Genomic DNA, 13,532 nt, shown 5'->3' with positions numbered 1-13,532 from the left:
AGCTGGCTACACCACGCAAATTTACCTTTACGGTACTTTGCAAGCACTTTTCACTGGCCCCTATTGTTCCGGGCTTGCCATCCTCCCCCTCTCTCCCTCTGTCTCTGGTACTTTTGTATCCAGCACCCTCCTCCAGACTCTGCCACACAGGGTGGGTCTATCAGGGTCCATCAAGAGGGTCAACCCTCTGAGAGTCATTCCTAACGGTCCCAGGGCACCACACACCCCGAAGACCTGGCTGTCAGTCCCACGCATGCTCCTGTGATCACGTCATTATTCTGGGTGAGTCACTGTCCAACTCAAGGAGTCTCAAAGGGAAGTTAGGGACCACCCCCTAGTACACACCCTCAGCCACAATGGGCTTCCTGATGAGTCCCTACTCTTAGGGAATGGTCCAATCCTACCCCGCTGGCCCCCAGGACCCAGGTTGAGAAAATAGACAGGAAAAGGGGCAGCCCATAGCCTTCCCGGTGTGAGCAGGCCCTGATAAAGGGCAGATGGGATAGCCCTGCCCTAGAGAGACAAAGGAAAACAGACACTGGATGAGATCAGGGAAATGATGGTCCACCCTGCTCCACACTACCACACTTTCCGTGGATGACCCAGAATGAATCCAGGCTCTAATTTTAGTCACTGCCCACCCCCTTCCCTGTCCAGGCCCATCACAGAAATCCTGGGTCTGCCTGGCCTGGGGGTTATCGCAGGGGCATTCCACCCAGCCCTGCAACTGGGAGACTCTAAAACCCCATGGCGTGTTCCACTGCCACCCTTGCTCTTTCCTTGCCCCAGCTGGCTGAGAGAGCACAAGGTCACTTTACTTCATCAGAGCTCAAAAGGGGGAGCTGAGGTGCTGAACAGGGTAGGGGATCCCAGGAGGCCACTGGGAGCCCAAAGAAGGCTGGAGCCTAAAAGCACAAGGTGGCATCAGCAAAACAGTGGCCATGACAGTCCCATGAGACCAGGGGGCTTTACAAGGAGACCCTGGAACAGAACAAGAGTAGGGATGGGCAGGAAGAGGAATACTGACAGGAGGAAGGAATAGGCCAGAAGTGAACAGAGAAGTCCAGGAAGCCAAATGTTGTATCATGAAGTTCTGTAGGGAGATGGAGGGAGCAGTATGAATGGGGGATCCGAGGAATGAAAACCCCAAAAGGCCCTGAGGTATATGCAAGAAGAGGTCCTTGGAGGGCAAGGGTTGGCAAGCCAGCCCAAGCACCAGTTTTGCAGAGGTGAACAGACCCAGAAGAAATGAATGAAAAACACTACAGGCTTTGGAAATGGGTTTTCCTGGGTGAGTAGGGGCAGAGGAGGCAGGCAACGTGTGGTTTTAGCTCAGGGAGCTAAATACCGGGGAAGCTGATTTTTGATGTACTCTGTGCCTTGGTGCTTGGCTTATGCGGTTGTCAGGAACAGCACTTCACCCAGGCGCACTGGACAGTCGGCTGGGTGGTTTGACAAGGTGCACGCTCTTTGAGGACAGAGAACATCTTTTGTTCATCCCGCTCTGATGGGGTTTTAGAGATTTTAAGTTACATATGTAAAAACCCATCAGAACAGCTGTCAGCCAGCACACCATACCCACGACTACCCACAGTGCTCAGTCCCAGGAAATATTTGTTGCTTTGAAATGGTCTGAGTGAGCACGAAAGAAAATATCAGTCAGTTAGTTAAGCAGTGGGTTCGACGTGGGCACTGAGGTGACCTTCTTCTCGTGGATTATGGTCCTAATGAGGGCTCTAGGCTGGCACACAAAGCTTGGAGCAGTATCACGTGGAGGGCACTGCCCTGGCTGCCTGCTGTTTCCCTTACACTGGTGAGCTCGTCCCAAACCAGGATTGGCCCAAAGGGAGCAGCTGGGCCCTGCTGTGTTTTCAGAACTCAGGATTACCTCTGGCATCAGCAAATAGCACCAGAAAGTTCCATCAGAAACCAGGGACAAAATAAATAAATAAAAGAAACCAGTGACAGCTGCCTGCCATCACCCTAATTAAAATAAATATGCCGTCCACCATGGTCAGTCAGCCTCCTGCTGCTCCCTGGAACCCCCTCCACACACAGGCAACAGCCCACCTGTGGAGGGAAAGAGGTCGCAGCCCTCAGGACAGAGGGGCTCCCCAGCCCCAAGTGTACCCACAGCTCCTATGCACCCTCTCTCCCTTCACCTCATCTTCTCCGGTCTTCATGGTCTTGCTAGAACCTGCCAAGCTGAGTCTCTACCTCAGGGCCTCCAAATTTGCTGTTCTCAATGACTGGAAAACACTCCTGCCACATGTTCTCATTCCTTCATTTCATTCAAATATTGCTCAAAGATCACCTCCTTAGAAAGGCCTTCCCTACCTGCCCTAATTAAAATAGCACGCACGCAGCCCACCACCATCTAACCTTTTATTCTATTTCCATTTTCTTCAAAGCACCCAACTCTACGTGAAATTATATTTTTATGTTTTGCTAATCTATTATCTGTTCCCACCTCCCCAACCACCCCCACCCCAAGCCCCAGGCCCCAGCGCCAGCCCTGCACATTCATTCACTCTGAGGACAGGGACTGTCTTCCTCACTGTTGTTTCCCAAGATGCTTGAACAGTGCCTAGTATATAGTAAGCTTTCAATCAATAGGTATTTACTGAATGAATGAATGAATGAATGAATGAAATGTTTTTCCTTCCATGCCAAGATGACCCATCTGATTTACTATCACAATAGCTGCCGTTTCCAGTAAAGGATGAGGTGGTGAGAGTTCCTATTCACTGATGTCACAAGGCCACCTACCACATGGCAGCACAGAAATAACCATCATGCTAGTCTCCTTGTGCCAGACCCTCTGATAGGTTCCCTACATGTGTTAGATCTTTTACTCCTTGTGGCCACCTTACGCATATGGCATTTTCATCCCCGTTTAACAGATGAGAAACCCAGGGCCCAGAGAAGAAACTTTAAGTTTCCCAAGCTCACTGAGCTAATCCATGATAGAGCCTGGACTTAAAAAGCTTCTTGAAGCTTTTTCCTGGGACAAAACTAGAGCCACTGGACCATCCCTACCAACCCACACCTCCCCTCCCCTGGCCCAGGTACTTTTCTGCCTTCCCTAACCACAGCACTGACAGCACTGAAAGAGTTAATGAGGATTGTCCGGACTCCAACCAAGCTTCCCAGAAACTCATCAAAGCCTTGAGAGGTAGGGGTGAGAATGAGGGGAGAAGAGGAGGGGGGAAGGAGGAAGGGAGAAAGTGGCAGAGGGCAGGCTGTGAGATTAAATGAGCTCCTCTCTATGTAGGGCCTGCCAGATATCTCAGGGCAGCAAAGGGCTCACTCAGGCCCTCCACCCTTTCCCTGAACCTGATAGACATCTCCCAAAGTTATCTCAGCCACGAAAGGAAACTGTCAGCCCAGCAGCAGCTGGGCTCCCCAGGCCCAGGCTGCCTGGGACAATGGGGCAGGGTTTCCGGCAGGGGACTGCAGCAAGATGGGAGGCAGGGCCCCAGGCTAGCCTGTGGAAGGCAGAAACTCAGTGCCCTAGCGGCAGCCCAGCCAGCAGGGAGGTGCGGGCTCCAGGACCCCCAAGCTGTTGACTCACTGCATGTCTCAGGGACAAGTCACTTCCCCTGGGGACAGCTTGTCTCAAAGAGACAGAGTCATCCCACACCCATCCACACAGGCTGTGAGGAGATGGAAAAGGGAAAGGAAGAAGGAAGGCTGGCTCAGAAGGAGCACCCTTTAGGAAAAATGGTTTCTGAGCCTTAGTAAGCTTCCCATATGCTGTGCTCTCTGAGCACTTTGTAAATAGCATCTCGGTTGATCCTCCGCCACACCCTGTGTGGTAGGTCCCTTTCTTGTTCCCACTTTACAGATGAGGAAATAAAGCTCAGAGAGGTCAAATCATTCACCCCAGCCACTTCCAAGCTGCATTTCTAATTTTAAAGGAAAATGAGTTCAGCCCTGCCGTCTTACACCCTTTCTCTACCATCAATACAACCGGGAGCCCGGAGCTCTGTGAAACCTTCCCATGGGATGAGGATATTTGTATTGTCTGCAGGGACCACCTGTGGCCCGGCTAGGCCACATACAGCATGGGCACAATGACAAATGTATGGGGATGTGGGACTTCTGTTGTCCTTTTCCAACCCTGATTATACACTTCCTGCTTTATGCCACGTCAGTTTCTGGAGTCTCTGGGCATGGCTGCCTCACCACATAGGGGACAGGGTGGGGATCCAAAGATTTGAATTTCAGGCTCAATTCTGCTGCTCAACAGCAGCATGACCTCCATGTGTCAGATGCTGGGAAACTGGCTCAAGTAGGAGAGTCTGAAAGGCCCATGATGAGCTGGAGACCGCTGCCCTGCCTCGGTGTATAAAGCCCTTAGAGCTGAGTTTGTGAAACAGCAGGAAAAAGGAGTACGTCTTCCAGAGTGTGAAGAAGGACAGCGGTGATGTCAACAATGGCTTAGCATAGCCCTGCTGGGGATGTCCAGGCAGAACCAGTTCTCGCTGGAGGCCCCATTCTGCAGTATGAGCTTACATAGGACACACATACTGGAGACAAAATCCAAGCTGGACATAACAAATCATCAATCTATCCAAACGTGAGTTATGCCATCCAGTTCCTTCCCCTTCAGGGACAACTTCCTTGACCATACACATAGTATATCTGAACCTCATAAACCCCAGAATCCAGGTTATTGGCCAAAGGGGCCCCAGAAACACAGAGACCTCTAGGACTGTTAACAGCAGAAGAAACAAAATCACCATCACCTTTAGAGCACTGTCTCTGAAGAACCTGTATGGACAGATTCCAGGGGTAATTGCTGACGCTAAAAGTTCAAGTCTGATCTGGCCATTTGACAGTATCTAGACCAAAGAGCCAGTTGATTTTTCTAGGTGTAACCCTGGTACTTCAGCAGACCCTCTGAGGTTCCTGTCAACTCTATTTTTGTCCCTGTGTCTGGGAAAACTGACTAAATTTCCTTTAATTTGGAACCAAGCCCAACTCTGAAGTTGGGTGGATATAGCCACACTTCCGCACCCAAATCTCCCTACGTTTGAAAACAACACTGGGTGTTGCAGAGCACAGCTGTGCTAACAAGCACGGTTCTTATCTGTCGGAGCCTAGTCCTGCCGGGGTGTCCTGGAGAGCTGGGGCAGTGACTGAAGAGTGGCCAGCCACACCCAGCGTGGGCCAGAGTTACAAAGAAGCTGCTTCATCAGATAAGGAGCCTGAGAGAAAACCCTTAGAAAGGACAAGAGTCAGTGCACCATTGTGACGGCACGTTCCCCCCACAAAAACTGCCTCTAGAACTTCTTCCAGGAAGAACTGCCTCCTTCCTCAGCATTTTCAACAGCCGTGTCTGAACTGGCACGGGCTGCACACAACGGGCATCACACTGAGTGTTTCCGCCTCTCTGCGCACAGGTTCTAGCTTGCTCACCAACCTTGTGATCAACTACAGGCCCTCAGAGGGCAGGCAGGCACCTCTGTGTGCAGCCGTCTGCATGTCCTCCTCCGTAGCACCTAGTGCAGGAAAGCAAATCCACGCTGGCCCCTCTGTCCACACTGGGGAACTTTCTGCATCTGCCTCAGTAGTCCTCAACCCTCGCTCCACATCAGAGACATCTGGAGAACCTAAAAATTTCCCCTGTTGAGGGCTCACCCCAGAGGTTCTGATTTGAGTGGGATGGGATGGGACTGACCTTGGCATTTTCTAAACATGCAGCCAAGGCTGAGGATCTCTGCTCTAGAGTGTGGACACCAGCTTGGAGCCAAAAACTGCTTATTCTAGGCTGAGAGGTGAAAGCAGGTAAGCCAGGGAAGAGGTGGTAGAATCCCCTCCTGCAGCCATCTTTAGAGGAAGCAAAGAGACCAACATCGACCATCATTAGACTGGGGTTGCTGGCCTGGGAAAGGAAAGTGACTCCGGAATACAGTCTTCCTCCTATCCAAAGAAGAGATACGACTTCTGGGCAGGGGAAATACTAAAATATTTATTAATGGGTGTGGCACAGGTACTGGTCCATGAAAACAAGGCACTGGCCAACAGGATGGATGCCTGCTGAATGCCAGCCCAGCTTCTGGGGCTTCTGTATTCATCCTTTAAAACTTACTTCAATAGTCATTACTCAACAAAATACTCAATAAACCTTTCATTTTTTACATTTCTAATTCCTCTTTTGAGAGTGTGAAAGTAGTGTTTGCTCATGGTAGAAAATGCAGAAAACCAAAATTATCCACAATCCACCCTCCAGAGACAACTACCTGAACACATACACAAAGGGTGCCTCTCTCCACTCCTGCTCAGAAAGCCCACCTATGGGGGCGCCTGGGTGGCACAGCGGTTAAGTGTCTGCCTTCGGCTCAGGGCGTGATCCCGGCGTTGTGGGATCGAGCCCCACATCAGTCTCCTCTGCTATGAGCCTGCTTCTTCCTCTCCCACTCCCCCTGCTTGTGTTCCCTCTTTCACTGGCTCTCTCTATCTCTGTCAAATAAATAAATAAAATCTTTAAAAAAATAAAATAAAGAAAGCCCACCTATGTCTTCCTCTGCTCCTTTCTGGCAGGTGCCTTCCTTGATGGGCAAGGTGTTCCACCTGCAGTCAGAAGAAGAAAGTCCCAATGACCCCAAAGCCTCCCCAGGTCACTGTTATCACTTTCCATTACCCGGAGGGAATAAGAAAGGAAATCCTAGCTCCATCTGAAGAGAAAGGGAAAGTGAGTAACCAGGATGGGACGGCACCTCCCAAGACTGAGTCAGTCAGCAAACATTCCTGGAGTGCAAGGAATTTGGGGGATACAAAGATGTGTCACCTCAGTCTCCGCCCTTGAGGACTTCACTATATAATTAAAGAAATTAGACAGAGCACCCCCACCCCAACTACTGTAATTTAATGAACTAATAACTACGAAGTGCTCAAAATAGTACCTAGAACATAGTAAGTGCTCTCTGAGTGTTTGCTGATAATCTTATTTTTATTACCAAAGACATTTGGCATTATGTTCCAAGAGAGTGATAAAGATCAAAAGGGTTCTTTGTTTGGAGGAAGGAAAGACTGTTAGGGTTTGGGGGAGGCGGGGATGAGTTCCTGGATCCTGAGAGGAGACAAAGACCCCAGCCCTGAGCTTTGGAAATACCCCAGGGCACGCAGGAACTTGGACAGCCACCCACCCAGCTGGGCCCTGCACCCTGCAATGGGGACTGCACACCCCACAATTAAACTTCACTGCTTTAGGAGTGGTTGGAGGAGGGGGGCACCTGACTGGCTCAGTCAGTAGAGCATATGACTCTTGACCTCGGGGTCATGAGTTCGAGCCTCACACTGGGAGCAGAGATTACTAATATAATAAAAATAAGAAAAAAGAAAGAAAAAAAGGAAAACTTTTTTTTTTTTTTTTTTTTTTTTTTTTTTTAATAAAAAGGAGTTGGGGGGCAGGAATGAAGCAGGCAAGATGCAGCCTGGGCAGATTTAAGAAGGCAGTCACAGCAAAGCTATTCGTATGGCAGCCGCTGGCTGAGATGCTCTGAGTCTGTGCTGGGTGAAAGCTGCAGTCTGCAGGCTGCAGGGAAACCCCGAGGAGGCCTGAGGGAAGGACCTGGGAAAGGCCCCATTGCATTGGACAACAGAGGGGTTTTTAGAGCCTGAATAAGGAACAGAACGGGAAGAGGGTGCTGGCAGCCAGCACTGAGGAACGAGGATACGGAGTGGGCCAGGCTGTCTACTAGGCAGGGAAGTGTCGCTGGGGGATGGATGTGTGAAATGCCCTCTTCCTGACCTCCACAAAACCTCCAGGAAAATCCACTCTTCCTCCAGGACTTAGGTTAGATTAAAGGCTATAACAAAGTGTCTGCTGACCCCAAGACTGGCATGGGTGGGCAAAGAGCCCCCCAGGGGTCTTACTGAGGCTCACAGAAGCTGCTGTCGATGTTCATTTCAAGCCAACCTGGGCTCCAAGGGATAAACCAGAAAGGACACAGGACAGGCCTAATAGGAGGATCTGGGTCAGGGTGTGTGTGTGTGTGTGTGTGTGTGTGTGTGTGAGACCTAACACCAGAACAGTGGGGGGCTGTGCAGCAGATGTGCATGGACCGCTTCACACACAAGATGTTTGTGCAAACGACTTCAAAAGGAAACACGAATTCCCCTCCTTGTATATATATTATCTCTCTTGTCACTCCAGCCACTGGGTGGTGGATCCTGACATAGGGGTGTAGGAGGGTTTGGCCCCTTTGATCCATCCTTATCTACCCTAGAGCAGTGTGAGGCCCAGGGCTCCCCAGCTCAGCTGGGCCAGGCCTATAATTCATATACTCTGGCCTCCTGGCTTCAGAGGGGCTTTGGTGGTGAAACTGCAGTCCTAGCTGGTACCAGCCACGCCCTCCCCCAGACCTGGGGATTAAGGAGTGGGGGGCGGGCAACTGCATTCCTGCAGACCACCTCACCTCCAATCCTCTGCTGGCGAGGCCTCTCAGGCTTCTGTGGGCCAGGCCCAGGGGCTCTAATGGCCCCTGAGGAAAGTCGTGTAGCATTTCAACTGGAGAAATGAGGAAGTGAGATTGTTTCTCCTCAGGAACTTCAGGCCTTCCTCTGAGACAAGCTCTTTCCAATAGCATCCGTGTGAGTCAACCCCCAATGCCTGGAGCCAGGAAGCACCCTCCTTAGTGCCTGGCAGACCTGCCTCAGCAGTTCCAGGAGAGAAAGAGCCAGCTAGCAGCAGTGGGACAGGGTCACCCACCCACTGCTTCCGCCCCCGACAAGCCTCAGCCTTCACTGCTCCCTAACAAGCCTAGGTCTTTGCCCTGGATAAGGGCATCCATCTACCGCATGTTCAACCATAAGCTCTTTGAGGGCAAAGCTGTGCCTTTAGTCCCTATATCCCAGGATTGGGCATAGGTCTCTGCAGAGAAAGGCACAGGCATTTCCAGGAGGCTTCTTTCTGCTCATGACCTATCTCTTTCATTTGTCCTTGGTGGCACGAGGACCTGTCCAGGACCAGAGCTGATCTGGGAATCAGAACTCTTGGATCTAACCTGTTCTGCTCTCTGCATCAGCTGCCCCATGTTGAGCCCCACAGTGGCAGTAGTGGAGGGAGATGGGTTGGGCCCCTTGACTGGCCAGCACACCCCACACTTGCTGGAGGCTGCCTCCACCACGCTTTCAGAAGCCTGTGGAGACATGGCCAGCTCCACAAAGAGCTGTGTCCCTTGAAGTGCTTCCAGTTAACATTTCCTCTCTGGAGGAGATAAACAGCAGGGCTGGTGACATCAGTGTGGCTACCTAGGGCTTAAAGCAGGAGGACTGTTCAGGGGCTCCTCTGAATTCGGGTTTGTGCGTTGGTGCTATTCTACCAGTAACATCATCTCTCACCTTCACAACAACCTCCAGAGGTAGGGAGAGCAAATATTACTGTCTCTAATTGATCCATGAGAAAATGAAGACTAACTGAGAAAACTTATATGGCTTGCCCGAGACTTCACAGCCACCGTGTGAGAGCCAGAATTCAACTTCAAGCTCCTGGCTCTTTTCTGTGAGCTGCATACACTAGGGAAGAAAGCTCTCCCAACATGGGTCTCTTCTCTGGGTCCTTGGGATTCTGAAGGCAGGAGGGAGGGGACAGTTGCTCAATGTGAATGTCAAGGATGGGGATGCACCCCCATTCCTACAACAATCAGCCATTTGTTCACTCATCAAGTATTCATTAAGTACCTACTTGTACCAAGCACAACAGGCATCTCCTCCATCCACGGGGGAGTGTTCCAAGACCCCCATTCATGCCTACACTGCACAAAGTACCTATAAATACATACCTATGGCAAAGCTTAACTTATAAATTCGGTGCAGTGAGAAATTAACAATTATAATACAAAGAACATGTATAACAATATACTGTAACAAAAGTTTTGTGACTGTTCTCTCAAAATATCTCATTGGAGTCTACTCACCCCTCTGCTTCTCAGGATGATGGGAGATGATAAGCGAGAGGAGAGGAAGCGAGGTGATGACGTAGCACTGTGACGTAGAGTGAGGCTATCATTGACCTTCGGCAGATTCGGCAGAAGGAGGACCTTCTGCAGCCTGAGCGTGGCTGACCATGGGTAACTGGAACCCCAGAAAGAGAAACCGAGGATGGGGGACAGGTACTACTGCACTGTGCCAGGAGCTGGCCACGGAGATGCAGTTACCTCCGGTGGGAAGTGAGAAAATTTTCAGTTTAAAATGGAATCGGAGGATAGGAAACGGAGAACCTCACGCATGCGCCCTAAGAAGGGTGAGGGACGGCGCTTGATTTCCCGCTCTCCGCTGATTTACGTGAGACCGAGATTTAGCGCCTACCAATAAACATCTGCTAAGCAGCTCTCCCCATTCTCAAGCCAATGAACTTACTGCTTGGACTCTGGCTGGACTCCCCGCTTTGCACTCCTTGCAGGTAAATACAGCCCACCCAAAACCCCAGAGAGAATCGCCTCTGGCTTGCTGCAGCGGGCATTTCCCCAGTTACTCAAATTCTGGTAATTTGAGATTGCCTCATTTTACTCTTTTATTTAGACTGACAGAAGAGACAGACGTTAATGAGCTAATGACAATAAAGCCTGAACTATAGGAGGCTAGTTTAGAAACCAGGATAGCGGGGCGCCTGGGTGGCACAGCGGTTGGGCGTCTGCCTTCGGCTCAGGGCGTGATCCCGGCGTTGTGGGATCGAGCCCCACATCGGGCTCTTCTGCTGTGAGCCTGCTTCTTCCTCTCCCACTCCCCCTGCTTGTGTTCCCTCTCTCGCTGGCTGTCTCTATCTCTGTCGAATAAATAAATAAAATCTTTAAAAAAAAAAAAAAAAGAAAAGAAACCAGGATAGCATTCTGGGAAGAAGTCCATTTCGGGTGAGACCGGAGCGAGCATGAATGAGTTACCCAAGCCACAGGAAAAGACGCCTCATCATGCAGGTGGAGATTTTTAGCTGGCTGTTGGATATGTGAGGGGTCTAGACTGCATGTAAGAGACTTAAAATGATTAACCTGGGAATAGATGACATTAACTTTCCATCCCCAGTATCCAATAATCTCCCCCAAGATGCAGACCCTAAGTAAGAGTAGCATGCAGACAATTTCTAAATAAGTTCTTTATTTCCAGTTCCAATCAGTTGGCCCTACTAAGCCTTTTCATATGGAAACTGGCTGACTTTTTGCCTGGAGTCTGCCAACTCTCCCTTCTGCCATTTACCCCACCTGGGCTGGGTTTGCCTCTTCTTCCTCTACTCTGCCCATCTCCCTCACAACAGTACAAGACCCTCCTATCTTAAGCAGCCTTTCTCATCCCTGTGGCTCCTTCCAGCCAACGTTCTGGTTCTTTCCTTCCTTTTCTGGGCCAGGCATGTGCCTATTGCTCTCAGCTGCCTGCTCTCCTCTGCTCCGTATGCAGGAAGACTGACTCCAACAAGCTGTGTTCCCCAAGATCTGCTGAGAACTAGCTTCCAGACAGGGTTGTCCAGTGTAATTGGATAACAAGAGAAAGAGAAACCAGGACACTTGTCCCCACTTCTCTCTGCTCCTGACAGATTTTCCAGCAGGGACTCACCTCCTTCATATTTTGAGCTCCCATCAAGGAGCCCCTGACATGATTCTGGTTCCCACTTGGTATCCCTGACTCTAGTCCTTTCTAATACCAAGTCCTAAAAGGAAGCTCCTGCTCCTGGCCACTGGTACACCACCCCCTCCCTTGTCCTCCAGTCACAAAGAGTAGCAGGTTCCAGTGAAGCCTCCCTCTGGCTTCCTTGCCTCTCTGTTTGGCCTTTCAGCAATTCCAACAATCCTGTAACTTGCTAGCTGCATTACGTTCCCTCTATTGCTTCTCGAATTTTTTGGATTTAGGATTCCTTTAGTGTTAAATATGGTTGCTGATATGCTGATTTATAATAAGATAAATTTCGTTTTCATTCCCATTCATGCCACACAGCTCCTAAAACCCTTGGAATTTCCTAAGTGTTGGGAGCATTAAAAGTGTCTTTTGTTATGTTAATGAGATAACTTATCTCCAAGGATGGGGGGCTGGTTGCCAGGACAACCAATGTTGTGATGAGAGGGCTGGAAGTTTCAGTCCCACCCCTCTCACCTCCAGAGAGAGGATAGGAGCTGTGTATTGAGTTCAGTCAGCAATGGTCAATGACTTAATCAATCATGCCTATGTAATGAAGCCTTTATAAAAAACCCAAAAAACAGGGAGGGTAGAGCTTCCGTGCTGGTGAAGAGTTGGAGGCTAAGGAGCGTGCGGAGCTCAGAGCGAGCATGGAAGCTCCGCGCCCTTTTCCCACACCCTGCCCTAGGCATCGCTTCCCTCTCTCTGCTCCAGAGTTATATACCCTTTTATAATAAACGGATAATCTAGTAAGTAAAATGTTTCTCTGAGTTCTGTGAGCCACTCTAGCAAATTAATCGAATCCAGAGAGGAGATCATTGCAACCTCTGATCTATAGCCCATCAATGAAAAGCACAGGTGATAACATGGCCTTGGGATTGGGATCTGAAGGGGTGAAGGGAGGTAGGGGGACAGTGTTGTAAGGCTGAGCCTTAAACCCGGGGGTCTGATGCCATCTCCAGGTAGACAGTGTCAGAATTGAGTCATGCTGTAGGACACCCAGTTGGTGTCAGAGAAATGCTTGGTGGCTGGGGAAAACACGCATTGGGATTGGGTGCAGAGTGTTGTGTTAGAGACACGAACTAGCTGGTTTCTGTGTGCTGCTACTGGCCACATTAGGAATTAAAACAAAAACTAAATATGGATTCCTTAAAATTAACAATAACCCCATTCCATGTTAACATAAATAACATTTTTATTTTTAAAAAACTATATTATAAAACAAAAATATACTTGTGAGCAGAGCGGCATTGTTTTACATGCCTGCAAATCTCTTTATTGTCTGGATGAGTAAAGGGCAGCTGGATTCTTGTGTCTGCTTCTGTGTTCAATCTATTGTGAAATGTTGTTTTGGTTGAAGTATGAGGAAATTCTGGCCTCAGATTTGCCATTGAGAACAGGTATAATATTTTCATAGCCTTTTCTCTTTTCTTTTTTTTTTTTTTTTAGAGGTGGGGGAGGGGCAGAGGGAGAGAGAGAATCTTAAGCAGCCTCAGGCCCAGCACGGAGCCAATAGGGGACTCATGTCCCAGAGATCCTGACGTGAACCAAAACCGAAAGTCAGCTGCTTAACTGCACCACCCAGGCTCACCTTTCATAGCCTTTTCTGATAATTGTGGATAATCTTCTCCGATACTCAACAAGTGGTATGCATTTTTTTAAATATTTTTTTTTAAGATTTTATTTATTTATTTGAGAGAGAGAGTGAGCAAGAGAGCAAGAGCAGGGAGGAGAGGGAGAAGCAGGTTCCCTTCCAGCAGGGAGCCCAACACGGGGCTCGATCCCAGGACCCTGAAATCATGACCCAAGCAGAAGGCAGACGCTTAACTGACTGAGCCACCCAGGCGCCCCAAGTGATACAGTTTCTTAAAGGTAGCTTGCAATGTGTAATTTGAAACCATATCACTGAACTTTTATTCTCT

At 49.5% G+C, this 13,532-nt stretch overlaps 1 long non-coding RNA gene across 1 annotated transcript in view; it reads right to left on the bottom strand.

Moving 5' to 3' along the window:
- The window catches only part of LOC130542133 (uncharacterized), a 74,968-nt gene extending 68,329 nt beyond the window's left edge, over positions 1-6,639 (bottom strand). The window contains exon 1 of the long non-coding RNA XR_008956472.1: positions 6,521-6,639. This is a non-coding gene — a long non-coding RNA (uncharacterized LOC130542133). The remainder of the gene's footprint in view (positions 1-6,520) is intronic.
- Between the last annotated feature and the right edge of the window lie 6,893 nt (positions 6,640-13,532).

This window comes from Ursus arctos, unplaced genomic scaffold (assembly GCF_023065955.2).
Source record: "Ursus arctos isolate Adak ecotype North America unplaced genomic scaffold, UrsArc2.0 scaffold_3, whole genome shotgun sequence".
NCBI lineage: Eukaryota > Metazoa > Chordata > Mammalia > Carnivora > Ursidae > Ursus > Ursus arctos.
Note: the sequence above shows the minus strand (reverse complement) of the source record. Positions and strands in the feature narration are given on the sequence as shown.